General features: G+C 39.9%; 1 long non-coding RNA gene across 1 annotated transcript; it reads right to left on the reverse strand.

Annotated features, from left to right (window-relative positions):
- Positions 1–432: 432 nt before the first annotated feature.
- LOC100493542 lies at positions 433–3,718 on the reverse strand. The gene is made up of 4 exons (XR_208332.4): positions 3,657–3,718; positions 3,516–3,542; positions 1,467–1,489; positions 433–751 (listed from the first exon to the last, which is right to left on the reverse strand). It is a non-coding gene; the product is annotated as an uncharacterized LOC100493542 (long non-coding RNA).
- Positions 3,719–15,057: the final 11,339 nt, after the last annotated feature.

Here is a 15,057-nt window from a genome sequence, read left to right on the forward strand (position 1 = left end):
GTGTAACTCTTCATGGCATTTTCATGTATGCAGATTTCTAGTGTTATGCTCTAAGTCTGGTAGTGTGCTGCTATTTGTTGACTTTTACAGTGAAAGCTAGGCATTTATATTACTAGGGCTGCACCAGTCAGGATTCAGACAATTATGGTTTGATTCAGATGGGCACAACTAAAATTTCTGCAACATTAAAGCTTTAGACAACTAAATTAAAGTTTGAGGGCAAAAACTGCCTCTAATGTTCAGCAAAATATTTGACAATGAGGTTTGATCAAGTCCAAAATATGAATATGCCTCCCCACATAAGTGAAAAAGTTGAAGTGTTACTTGGCAGGTTTATCAGTTTGTGGAAGAAAAGCTGGCAGTGCAAGGATTAACTGCACACTGGTAGCCTAAATTTTACATTGATGCTTTAGAAATATGCCACAAGTTAACTGGATTTAACAAACAGCTTTAATTACACTTGCTACATGAGACAGCAAACAAGTCCAAACTCCTGACAGCAGGTGATGCAAGTATCTTCAGTGGCTGTTTATAACTGCAGATCCTTTCAACCCTGGCAAACTTGGCAAAAGCTTGCAGACTGTGGTTAGGGTTCAGTCTAGTGCAGGACAGCTCCCTTGCGATGGCTAATTGGTGATGAACTTCATAGTCTGTTCAAGAGAGCTATGTTCAGCTTGCCAGTCTCAAAGGCAGCAATGGAGGAGAAGTTTACTTGGACCTTTGTCTCATCTTTCTCCTTTTGCGCTTCAGCCTATAAAGAAATCAAAGGTTAATTTACTTTAACTGGTACAGCAGAAGCAAAACCCAACAAGAATGGACAATCATCCAGCTAAAACACAAAACCTGAGTATCAATGTCTGCTCAGAACAGTTATAGGAGAGGTCTTTGATAACTATGGGTCAGGGTCAGAATATTTCAAATATATATAGCCATCTTGACAAGATTTGTCTTTGCCCTAAAGGTTAGAAGGCCAAACAGTGTGCAATTAGCCACAGTGACTGATTGTACCCTATGGCAGCAAAGTTTCTGTGACTGGCTTTAAAAGTTGGAGATTTCCCCATGTGTCTTTGCCCTTAGGGCAGTGGCACACTGAGATTTGCCCCCAATATTGAAGACCTATTGTGGGCTACTAGTCTCCCAAATGTGCATCCCACCAGCAAAAAATTTAATCACTGGTGGGATGGCACACACATCACTTAGGGTTCCCAAAGTCACCTTGCTGTGTGCCACAACAGTGTTACTTAGTAGCAGCTATTAAAGTCCAGAAAATACCTTGCCATAAATACTGGGAATTGCCTCTGCTAAAACATTAGTAAATAAGCATAGTCTATTTTGGCAGTCACAGCAAGTAACTGATACTAGTAGCAGTCTGTCCTAAACCTTATTTATAGGAGCAAACGAGCAAGTACCAGCTTCTTGCATAACAGCATTTAAAAAAGAGCTACTGTTTTCATGGAAGCACATACCTGCGCATACGCTTCTTCCTCCACTGCAAAAAACAAAACAAAAATACATTAGTATGACATTTGAGAAAAGCCCTAGATCCTCCCTCTTCAATTTTGGCAAAAGCCAGAAACCGACTAATCTAGCAAGGGGGTGACCAGAGAAATTTAGCGCCATGTGGCTAGACCTATAAAGTCTGAATATGGATAACTTACTCCTGTACACCCACAACTGCTACCTTAGCCTCACCCCTCCCCCTCTTCTGTTTGAATTATACAATACACAAAATAAAAGCTTTAAAATAAATCTACAGAATTATCATTCAACAGCATTTTTAAGTAGCAAAGTCTAAGACAAATTTTAAGTTGCAATGCAGAGTTGCAGGGCAAAGGTAAGAGTATCAAAAGATGCCAGAATGCATACTTATGGAAGTATTTAACAGTCTTTCAGATCTTAGTGATTAAGCCCTATGCATGCTGGGACTAGCTACAATGAATACAGCTGTGGGGCTCGGGACAACTATTCAAAACCTAATTTATTTAGAAAGCAACAAAAGCCCAGCCACAGTATTGGGATGATTTACACATAACCGGTATTTGATTTCATGGGGAGAACTTGCATTCTGAAGCCTGGACTTAAATGAAAAGTAAAGTCAAATAGGTGCATACGCCACCTAAGTAAAATAACTGAAGTCACATATGCTAACCTATTGTACCCTTGGGAAAGGTGGCCATGTTGGGTGATGTATGTGCAGAAATTCTCCCAGCTCACCCATGAATGTGCAGACATTGTCAGTGCTAGAACCAATTATTCACATGCTTAGGAGTCAAAGGAGGGTGCATCCCTCTGGGTGGGTGGCAATACATTTGCTATGAATATTAACTGGCCAATAGTATTGTTTCCCTGAACTGGAGTGTGAAGTCCACACCTTCAGTGCAGGAAACCAATTTTCTTTTAATAGGAGCCTTAGTGCTTTGATTAACCATGATTGTGATTTTAAAGCCATGGCATACATAAATCACAGGACCTACCAAGCCAACATTCAGTTAAAATGTTTGAGGGGTAACCATGCATTCAGCAAAACAGCAAGGTGGTGGAGAAACTGGGCAGGGCTTTGCGCTAATGGGATAGTCTTTAAACCCATACAGCCAATTAGGCAACCTGGCAAAATTACATTCATCTGCGGTAAAAGCCACAGGAGATAAGTTTGTTTAAATATCACTTCCAAGTTACTATGAGCTTTCCCACAGCCATCATAAGCTAAGAGGACTGGTTCATGCAGCAAAAGGTCCCACAATGTTAAGCTGGCAAATGTTTTTTGCATATACATACCACATCTTTGTATGGTACAGATAAAAGCAAATATGCACTTAATTAAAAGCACTACATTTCCTTAACTCCAAAACGTGTGGCTCTTTATGCTCCATTGTTATGTATCTGCGTTGCCAGCAGCACACCAAGGCTCTAATACAACATGGTGCCTGTGCCTGGGGGACTCCCACATGTGCCCTTATACAGCCACACTATGCTGATAATACAACTAATGGAAAATCCAGCCCCACATGGGGAGATATACAGAATACATAGTCCCACACGGTGGAGGCGGAGGGTAAGTAAAGCAAACAAACATTCCCATGTGGGAGGGAGAAAATCACAGGAACAGGAATGTGCGCTACAAACGATTACAAACAATATTTGCAGATAAGAATAAGCGCTCTAGCAAAAGAAATGGAAAGGACAGTGGAAGTTTGTTCGTGCAAATGGCGCCTGTGTTGCCGCCTATAGCCCTCCTACCTCAAACGTATCTGAGCAGCAAACCCGCCTCTATTATACAAGATGGCTCCACAATAGAAAACACGAGTCCCTACAGGGAAAAGGCGTAGACGGCAGCCGCAGAGCACAGGACACAAACAAGCTGCACCCATAAACCAAATACGGGCTCAAACCGACCCGCTATAAACGCTAATTAAATCTATATTAGATTTTGTTGCTGAATAGGAGGGTAAAGGCCTAATCTACTGATCTGCACTGCGCAGGGAAAACTAGCAAAGCAGCAATAAATAGAGTCTTACCTTGGCTCTCATCTCGAGAAGAAAGGCCTGCAAAAACACAAGAAAGAGGCGTTAATTGTTGTGTTATAGCTTGGCTCCGGAGCCCAGATGAAAACGGATTACATAGAGGCCACAAGCTCAGCTCCAGTAAGCATTACACACCTTCCTAAGATGGCACCAATGACAAGAGGAAGTATTGGAGCAGAATGGTAGTATTTAAACCCTTGATCGTGACGTATTTCCGCCCAAATTTGCCTCATCGCAGATGTATTGTGGGAAATGTAGTTCTTTATTTTCGCGTCAGGTTCCATTTTGTGTAAGCGATTTTTATTTGTTTGAATCCCGCATGCCTTTACGTTCCAGTGTTCTAATAGTACGTGTTAATAGAATACAGTGTAAGGTGCCCTGACATGCAGCCCCCACATCAGGTGCATAACATTTCGTGTGGGGCTATAGCCAGACTAAAATACTATATTATATATAACTCTATCAGTGTGCACACTTGTGTTGTGCGTATTATATATGTTTTTCTGAAAAGTTGATCACATTTATACTAGGGGGGAGATTTATTAAGACACAAACGCTCCGAGCATATTTCTGCCGATTTTTTTGCGCTTGCGCGACTTTTTCATACGCCTGCACAACTTTTTCGTATGCTTGCGTGACATTTTCTTACACTTGCGTGAAAAATTTGTAAAGGTTCTGCCGCTGTTTACAATCGTTCTGTACAAAAATTTCGTGACTTTCTGATCGCCATCACGATATTATCGTGACTAATACGATTTTTTCGTAAGCATTTTCGTGATATTTGCGATGTTCAGAAACATCGTATCCAACCCAAATTTTTCCCATTCGGGATTCTAACTCGTGTTTTAATGAATCGGCCCCCTAGGATTCAGTTCAGTTATTTAGATTAAATTATAATGTTGTCGCTAGTTTATAATTCCAAGAAGCCAGGATAAAACAAAGCTATATTAATTATGGATGCCACCTGGCTGTTAGAAATGATGGCTGATCCTTATATTATTAAAAGGGAATTTTAACAGGGATTTTATTTCCAAAAAGGGTGGCAACACTAATAGCAGTTAAACTCTGGCAGATGCCATAAGGTATCCAGACAGCTCAGTGGGCTAATACTGTACAATTGCCCATGCACTTGGTTGGGCAAATACAGTTGTTGCCATTGTTGGGATTGATGGATAACAAACATGTCAACCCTCCACAATTTTTCTGGTGTTGCATGTATTAATAACCCAACATCAGCAGAGGAACAAGGGGTGTAGTGAAATCATAATGGTGTGGTTCCTTGGGGGTGAGGTTTGTGGAACAATCAGATCTGACAGTAAGTCAAGTATTGCTGTGGGTCCTCTCCTCAGCAAATGAGTTTTTCAGGCTGGCAGGCTCATATTTCTGGGAAGGCAACAATGGCCGGGGTCAATGTTCCCTCTAAGCTGTGCACTCGAGTGCATGCACACAAATGTTGAGGCCAGCGCACAGAAGGAATCGAGGTGCGCACAAAAGAATTTTGCGCAAAAACACAACATTTTGTGTTTATTCTGACTTAAGCACATAGTTTAAAAAAAGTGCTCACACAAGTTTAAAATGTGTGCACAAAATCATTTTTTACACACCTAGCCAAAAAGGAATTAAAGGGAACCTAGTGCTGGGTGGTATACCGCCATATACCGAATACAAAAAAACAAAAAACATATTAATTTTTTAAATACCCCCATACCGGTGTAGCGCCCCGTGCGTACTGACGTCACGCACGCACAGGGCGCTACACCGGTATGGGGGCAACTTTATAAAAGGGATACGCATTGCTGGAGGAGCCCGAAGGAGAAGGCAAAAAAATATTTTATGCTTTATTCGTTTTCTCCTTGTTTTCTTCCAGAGACCTTTGTGGGGAAAGCTGCTGGCTGTGCTGTGCGACTGTTCTTGCTGCACTATGCTTTAACATAGAGCCCTGTGGGGAGCAGAGATGCTCTTCTTGTTTCCATAGTATTGGCTGCAGCATCAGCAGCTCTTTCTTCTGTAAATGCTTTATAATGCTGATATTACATGCCCCAGTCAGGGTGGAGAACATCTTTGTGAACAGCTGCATACCTAAAAAAAATACCGTCAAATACCGTGACACCGATATCATTTTGAAAAAAATTTTTGGTCATACCGCCCAGCTCTAAGGGAACCTTGGCCGTGATGTAGTGTGGAAAAGTTTCAGAGCTTGCATGTTGCTCCCCTGCCAGCTGATACCCAAATCAACCAAACTGACAAATCAAATTTGGGTATGTGTGGCTAGCTCAGAACCATGAGGTGGATGGAACAACTGGTAATATACAGCAGGGAAATGTAAGAGGTGATCGGGTACCTTTATGGATCAGCAGAGAATATAGGAATACAGGGTGGTGGTGGTGGTAAAGTAAAAACTTACAGGAAAAATGACTGGGACAGCAAGGCAAGCTTGGGATAGTAAGAGGTTGGGGCAATTGGACAGTGTTTTGCAGAAGTGGATGTCAGCAAACGACATGGATCAGCACTCAGTGAGAGTGAATCTAGTGGATGCAACAAGAGCTGTAACAGAGAAGTTTGATGATTACCTCAGTAATATAGTTTTATTTGCTGGCATATAAAAGCTGATCCACTGCCTTCTGTATGTATGTGCACTGACAGGCACAGGGATCAGCCACTCTGAACACACACAGGGGTTAGTGTGCTGACAAGCTGATGCCCTGCCTGCAAGTGCTCATATATACAAGATATGTAAGGCAGATCCGCTTTTTTCCACAGGAACGTGCCACTATCCTAATACACCAGGCCTCCTTGAGTGTTCGTTTCAGCCAAAGGCCTATAGGGAGTGGAGTCCCTGTACTATTTGTTTGGGGGCTCACAGTCCTTCCCACTACAGATAAGAAACTGATTTATATTTCAATTAGCGCTCACGCTCACCCAATTGAATAATAGGTTTGGGTGCTTATGCCCCAAACCTTTCGCTAATCACTTTTTTCTCTCTTCGTTCTGGGGAGTATATGCTCATATGTAAATTCAAAATGTAGGATGTTCACTCACTTTAATAGCAAACACAAAACATGCACACAAAGCATGCACTCGTCGGACTCCAGGACAGCAGAGTCCGGCGAGTGCATGCTGTTTTGTGCTGCCTATAGGGAGTGGAGATTACAGTGGAGGCATCCTATATAAGTGGTATTAAATTGTAATATTAAAATAAAATTCTTAGCATTTAGCAGATCCAGAGCCTATGGGATATGGACTTCCTAGTAAGAAATGTGGTGTGTTTGTGCTTGAAGGCTCAAACATGAAGCCAATATTATATAACTAGCACTAATTAGTTAAGCAAGATGGAAGAACTTTAACCCAATATAACCAATTACTGTGTTGATACAAACAGGGAGTAATCTTGCACTTCAAGCCGGGGATATGGAGGGAGGAGTCCTGCCTTAATAACAGCCAGAATGCAATTGGTCTTCATTCATTTCTTTTTTATGGAGTACTTTTTATTACTAAATTACACTGTTCACATAGCAAATAATTCATTCTACCATTTAAACTTTTATTTTTTAACCAACAAATGTATTTTTTTAGTTGTACTATTGGTGCGTAGGCGACATCTCAGTGCATTGTGCCTGAGTCTGAGCTTTCAGAAGAAGCCAGCGCTACACATTAGAACTGCTTTCAAGTAACCTATTGTTTCTCCTACTCTCATGTAATTGGAGGAGTCCCAAGCTGGACTTGGATTTGTTATTATTGAGTGCTATTCTGATCTGCAGAACTGTTGTCTTGCTTCCCTTCCCATTGTTCTGCTGATTGGATGCTGGGAGGGGGGTGAAATCACTCCAACTAGCGGTAAATTGTGACTGAAGTTTATCAGAGCACAGGTCACATGGCTGTGGCTGGTTGCCAAGATAAACAAGACCCTAGCAACCAGACAGCTGCTGAAATTCCTAGAGCTGATGAACAATAACCTAAACAACTTAAAAACCATAAATAATAAAATAAAAAATCAACTTTTAATAGTATTATTTTAAAATATTCTAAGACAAAGAGTTAAGTTAAAGGTGCCAGAATTCTTGAACTTTATAGAATATGTTTTTCCAGAATTCTAGAACTATAGTAGAAGGGAGGTATAATTGTGCAGCCTTCTGAACTGAGAGAAAAGGAATTCATGGTACATATTTAAATTATTTTTTTCCCTTCACGTCCCTTGGCAGCACTTAAGGTGGCCATACACGAGGCGATTTCGCTCGTTGTGCGATGAACGATTATATCGACAAACGATCGTATGGCGATCGAGTTCCCATACGATATGCCATCCACGGGCAATGATAATTCGGGAAAGATTTTGTCGCATCATTATCGTAAAATACCTACGATCGTACATCTACGTACGATCGATGTCGTTGACTTCTGCTGCTGGCAATCGTGACATGCGCAGAGAACAATCGTTGAAAGACAAATGTCTGACACTCACACCAACTGGCAGATTTTATCGTTAAACGACCAAAATTTTTAAACCTGGCCGATCGATTTTGGGGACGATAATGTCGGCTCGTTTAGTGGGCCGACGATCGTTCGTACACCACCAACTATACGATAACTTAACGATAGCATCGGATCGTTCGGGAATCGGTCGTTTGTAAGTAAAAAATCGGTCCGTGTATGGCCACCTTTACTTAGAGAGTGAATAAGGGAGGGTCATTTAGACTCAGACAAAAGCTTCAGCAAAAGCCACTTCCCTAGGTATATAAACATTGAGTCTGTAGTGGTTTGAAAAGACATTGAAGATTGACAACAATGCTGTTCAACAGATTTGGTCCACCTCCATTTTTGCCCACTAGGCTGACACCGCTTGAGTCAAGTGTGCATGTAAAATTGAAAGAACTTGCTTTTGGTGAGCCGAGTATGCATTTGTAAATGCCTGTTTAATCCATCCTGAGATCAACATTTTTGATGGGTGCTAATTTGGGAGACTGCTGACTTATGAGACACCAACTACAAAACAATATTCTTTGATCAATATTGTTGGTGATAGCATTTCTACTATCCAGAAGAATACATATTACTACTGAAGACAGACCCTGTATAATCATAGCATCTCTTTCAGTCTCCACGCGGTAAGTCGTAGTAGGGCAAGATCCGGAAATAACGAGTTGAAGTTGTTAGCATTGAAGATTTCTACATATATAGAGACCTAGAAGCACAAATTGTTATACTTGGTTTTCTTTATAGTTTACTTTATATCCGAAAGGCTATAAGAACATTACGCTCGACAACGTGATTAATATATAAAATGATATACATGTAAAAATTGAAAACAAATGTATCAATGAAACATGTAAAAAAAAAAAAAATCAATAAAAAAAGTTTTTAAAAAAAATCCTTCCTTTCTGGTAAAAGCCAAGGTAGGCTGATTAAAATCTGAATTACATGCAGGTACCAGCTTCCCCTTGGTAATGCTGGAGCGATTTGTAGTATTTCTTCTTATTTTCTTGACTACTTGGAGAAAAGATGCATGCCCAATTGAAAGTTCAGGACTGGGCTAGAGCATCTACTACAGCTTCTTCTCTCTGCCCACTTGTTAAGATAAAAAAAATGTTAGTTTTGAGGCCAAAAGATCTGTGTCCTGAAGACCCCATTCCTCGCAAATCTGATGAAACACTTCCTTGCTTAAACTTATTTCTCTTGGTAGAAGATCTTTGCGAAATCTTGTCCCAGAAGTGAGAGGCCCAAAATGCGTCAAACAGACCAAGTTTTCCTCTACCCCACTGAAATTTCTTTTGTTCTTTGAATCTTGCTTATATCAAGCATTCATCTAGATAAGGTATTATTGAGACACCTTGCATTTTTAAATAAGCCGCCGCCGCCACCACCACCACTATAACTTTTTTAAAAACCCTTGGAGCACTTGAAATCCTGAATTTAAGTACTGTAAACTGCAGGTGCTCTATGGCAGTAGGCCCTTTTATAGCTAGTCTTGGGTACTTCTTGGGTCATTGCCTTGTCGGAATATGCAGATATGTGTTCTGCAAATCCAGGGTTACCATAACCACTTGCTTGTGAAGGGTTTGTATGGTAGAACTCATGGGGTCAGATTCATCAAAGTACGAGTTTGAATCCCGAAATGGGTAAAATTCGGATTAGATACGATAATTTCTGATGATCGGAAATGACATGAAAATGCTTATCAAAAAAAATCGATTATACTGTAGCTGAAACGGCGGGAAAACCTGATTTTGATCCTTCTGTGCATGTTTTTGGAAGCCTCCTATAGGACTCAGTGGCACTCTGCAGCTCCAACCTGGCCCAAGGAAAGTCTCCCATAGGGCTCAATGGCACTCTGCAGCTCCAACCTGGCCCAAGGAAAGTCTCCCATAGGGCTCAATGGCACTCTGCAGCTCCAACCCGGCCCAAGGAAAGTCTCCCATAGGGCTCAATGGCACTCTGCAGCTCCAACCTGGCCCAAGGAAAGCCTCCCATAGGGCTCAATGGCACTCTGCAGCTCCAACCTGGCCCAAGGAAAGTCTCCCATAGGGCTCAATGGCACTCTGCAGCTCCAACCCGGCCCAAGGAAAGTCTCCCATAGGGCTCAATGGCACTCTGCAGCTCCAACCTGGCCCAAGGAAAGTCTCCCATAGGGCTCAATGGCACTCTGCAGCTCCAACCCGGCCCAAGGAAAGTCTCCCATAGGGCTCAATGGCACTCTGCAGCTCCAACCTGGCCCAAGGAAAGTCTCCCATAGGGCTCAATGGCACTCTGCAGCTCCAACCTGGCCCAAGGAAAGTCTCCCATAGGACTCAATGGCACTCTGCAGCTCCAACCCGGCCCAAGGAAAGTCTCCCATAGGGCTCAATGGCACTCTGCAGCTCCAACCTGGCCCAAGGAAAGTCTCCCATAGGACTCAATGGCACTCTGCAGCTCCAACCCGGCCCAAGGAAAGTCTCCCATAGGGCTCAATGGCACTCTGCAGCTCCAACCTGGCCCAAGAAAAGTCACTTTTGAGGCTTTAATGAATTCGAAACTCTCTCAAATACGATTTTGTCGCGTAAAATTTATTGCACAGTACGAAAACGTTGTGCAAATTAACAAAAAAAATGCAGAAAATACACAGTACGAAAACCTAGAAAAAATAAAACATTTTTGTATTCTGAAACAATCGTACTTTCATAAATGTGCCCCATGGACTCCATCCAGCTCTTATTTCTTAAAATGATAAAAAAAAAAAAAAAAAAAACAACCAACCATTGTAAATCTGCTTATAGAAATAAATAGCCGGAGCGCATGTATATAGAAAACAAAAAACAGTTGATAGTGCAAAAACGTTTAGAAGTAAAAATTCCTAAGAGCATCCATCCACCCACTGTATATATTATATTGTAATGTCACCCACTGTGACCTATAGCACTTACATTTGCCCATTTGTGTCTGTTAGTTACCCCTCCCATATAGATTGTAAGCTCTACGGGGCAGGGACCTCCTTCATCTTGTGTTTATGACTCTTATTGCAACTGCACCTTGTATTTATTTGTATTTATTGTTGTAATTTGTATTTATCCATTATCTTTTGTATTTATCCATTATCTTTAACCCCGTCTGTATTAATGAATTCTACTGTACAGCGCTGCGTACATAAGTAGCGCTTTATAAATAAAGATATACATACATACACCCAATAAAAGTGTATAGTGCTAAATGATTAAGCTGAATGATTGTGCAGTAATGCAAATTGCTCACCAGGTGGCAATATTTTCAGGCCAAATATATAAGGTATATCCAAGAACAAGTTGCAACTGTATCCTCAATATAGGCACAAAAAGAGAAAAGCGGAAAATAGTGCAATATTATTTATTACAAAAAACTGCTAAAAGCAATACTACTTACAGAATGCAGTAGATAAATAGGTTAAATCTGCTGTTTGGCTCTGGTACTAGAAAGATAGGAGAATATACACCCAAAAGTCTTTTTACATAAGGACACCATTGCTGCATCAGACCAAAAAAAAAAAAAAAACAGCTTACACTACACCAAACGGCACTTCTGGGACAAAATCATTTGGAGTGATGAGCCAAAGGAAAAACAAACCTATAAAGGCAATGTTTGGAGTCAACAAGGCCAATGAAAAGAAAAAAAAAACATCCCTACCATGAAACAGAGGTTGATCTCTGCAGCGGCACAGGGAATTTAGTCAAAATACATTGCAAGTTAAATTCAGCATATTATCGGAATATATTTGCATTCATCAGCTCTAAATTTGCACATCTGGCACACATGGACTTTCCAAAATGACAAACTAAAACAAGCTCAAGTTGACCCTTGAATGGCTGCATTCTTGAGTGGTCGTCACAATCCCGACCCCCAACATCATTGAGCCACTTTTCAGATCTCAAACTTTCAATATAAAGAATGTACAGGACCTAGACACTGTTTGCAGAATGGACAGCTTCACAACATGAGAAATAGAGGGCCTCATTTACACTTATCAAAAAGACCTGCAAGCCATCATGGATGCTAAAGTGGGGCAATGCAAAATATTAGGAACTAAGAACTATTCGTATGCAAACTTTTGAACCAGAGCCATTTTATCATATTATAATTTGTTTAATAATTGTCATTCTCTGTGGTGTTTAATCATTTCAACTGAATTACAATTTAAAAAAAAGTGTTTAACCCTGATCCCTGGTCTATTAAAAAAATAAACACCTTACAATATCTGCCCTGGGTATGTACATTGATAAGAGCAACTTCAATTTAACAGATTTCTAATGGATTTTGCAACCCCCTTGGCAACATTATCAAACATTTAACAACATTCAGATTTTCATGGTTTTAAAGTTTTTTAAACCACAACTAAACTCATTTCCAAGGATACCACAAATATCTTGTCATTTATTATAAGATCTGAACTGGAAAAAAAATAAGACTTTTTCCTGTAGTCACACAAATGACAACATTAAAAAAACCCTAAAACCACGAATCAAAGGACACCTGCCATTGACTTCTACATGATCAACAGATTTTAGATGTATTATAAATCGCAAAACATTTGCGTTTTTTTCCCATCACAAAATTGTATTTTGACACAAAAAAAATACAAATCTTAGACGTTTGGTCTTTACCACTGCCCTGAAATAGAGTTTTAACTACATTTTGCCCAGACAAACAAATAACACAAAATATGGTACCAGACAGCCATTTTTTTTTATTTTATTTTGATGAAAGGGGGGAGGGGGTATACATTAAGCAAAGAAATGTCTGACATATGCTGCAGGCACTCTCCAGAAAAAAACTATTGCAACAGTGTATTAAAAAATGTGTTTGAGTCACAGTGATTTCACATATCCAAAGTCTCAAATGCTACATGCTCCAGCAACTAGCAGGGTTAAAGGGGTGGTTCACCTTTAAGTTAACTCTTAATACTGTATATTATCGAATGTCCTGTTCTTAAGCTCTGGGAGCTTACCATTTTTTTATTATTGTAACTTTATTACATATTCTATTCAAACCCTCTCCTATTCATATTACAGTCATTTAAACCACTTCCTGGTTGCCCAAGCAAACAGGACCATAGCAACCAGGTCGCTGCAGACATTCCAAATAGCTGTGGAACAAAAACCTAAACTAAAAAAACACAAAAAAATTTAAGAAGAAAACTGCATTTCAAATTGTCTCAGAATAGCATTGTCCACATCATACTAAAATTTAATTTAAAGGTGAACATCCCCTTTAATCAACAAAACCCAACCAAATTTATTTTCCCTGGACACTTTGAACAAAGTAGTAAAATAAGTGCAATAGTGGTACAGACACATTAAAGTGGCAAACGACCGATTTAGACATCACAGTCCAAGATTACCAACAAATTTATTCCAAATATACAATTTAGGAGGTGGTACATCTGAACAATACATTCTGCAGTCCTTTGCATCATATATCTGATCAGTTAAGCAAGGATTCAATTTGGTCTGTTGTGAGAAAAACCCTTTTCAACCATTCCATGCCAAGCACTACTTAAATGATATTTAAAACAAAAAACCAACCTACATTGGAACGGTAACACAAAATATATATCTTTTCCATAACATTGGTGATGGATGGAGGTGGCATGCCACGACATACTAAAAATAAAAATCAGTAATACTTTGCTACATCCGTTATAAACCATTACATCTGTCCTTTGTGAGCTGCAGCTTAGATTTTAAGTTGAAAGTTCAGTATAACAAAATGTTAAAGCCCTGCTCCCTGTACTTCCGTATATTTAATTGCCATGACTACCGTGAGCCGGAACTCTTATATGCCCAACATTCACACCTCACACTCATTTTGAGAATTTAGAACATATATTCTTAGTAAAATAGCTTGTCTTAAGAGGTAAATGAATGCTCTTTATTACAGGCTTAAAGCATGCAATGTGCATTTCAATAAAACTAACCTGCAGTTTTAAAGGAGAACTGAAGGTTAAACTTGGCAAAGTGTAGCACTGTTGCCCCTGCAGGGGGCACTATATACATGCCAAAAATATTTGATTATGTATGTGCCTGCCCTGGGAGGTACACGGGATACTTGGAAAATGGATCAAACATGGCAGCACTGTGCCGTAAAAAGTACCCCAGGTTAATGAGGACGATGGGCACAAGGTTAGCGACACTGCCCAACAAATCCCCCCCAGTATTTTAACCTTTAGCTCTCATTTAAATTCACCTTAATATTAACTCTCAGTATACTTTAGACAGAATTTTAAGATAATTTTAAATTTTCCTTGTTTATGGTTTCTGAATTTTGTATTCTTTGTTCAGCAGCGCTCAGGCTTGAAATGTAAACTGGTTGCTAAGACCTATTAACCTCAGCAACAAGGCAGGAGTAACACAGAATGCTACACAAATAGGAGAAGGCTTGAACAGGAAGACAAACAATAGAAAACACAGCAATAAACTCAGGCCTAGCAGTCACTTCTTGGCAGATTTGCGACCCCAACAACCACATATAGTTTTTGGTTAAAAGATGGAGAAAAGACAGAAAAGAAATGTTTTTAAATTCTAACAGTTAGGGAACCAACTAGTGATGCTATTAAAATGTAGGCATTTTGTACTTTCTACTTCATTTTGAAATCTGAAAGTTTTACAGTCCATCACTTTCAGATTTCATTCTGAAAGCCACTTTCTCCTTGGATGGGGAAGTGCATTTCTTGGAGGTCCAGTGACTTAACTAAATTCCGGCAATGCTTGATAACTTACACCAATAGTTTCCAGAAATCTTACTAGAAATAACCAGACTGCTAGAAAGCCAAAGGTAGAGCCAGTACCGTCACCACAGTACTTTTAATGTATGTTACAAAAACTGATGTGCTAAGATTGCACAACATAAATCTTGTTAGAGCTGAATTGGATGATAAAAAAATTAAAGTACAGGAACAAAGTTTCCATCAAACCCCCCAACCCCTTTTTTTAAAGTATATTGTGGCTGTGCCAGATGTTAGTCATTCATGTTAATTAGGTATAGTGTGCTATATTTTTTTTAAATAAATTGAAACAGTTGCCAAATTAGAAAAAAAAAA

The sequence above is a fragment of the Xenopus tropicalis genome, chromosome 2 (assembly GCF_000004195.4).
Source record: "Xenopus tropicalis strain Nigerian chromosome 2, UCB_Xtro_10.0, whole genome shotgun sequence".
NCBI lineage: Eukaryota > Metazoa > Chordata > Amphibia > Anura > Pipidae > Xenopus > Xenopus tropicalis.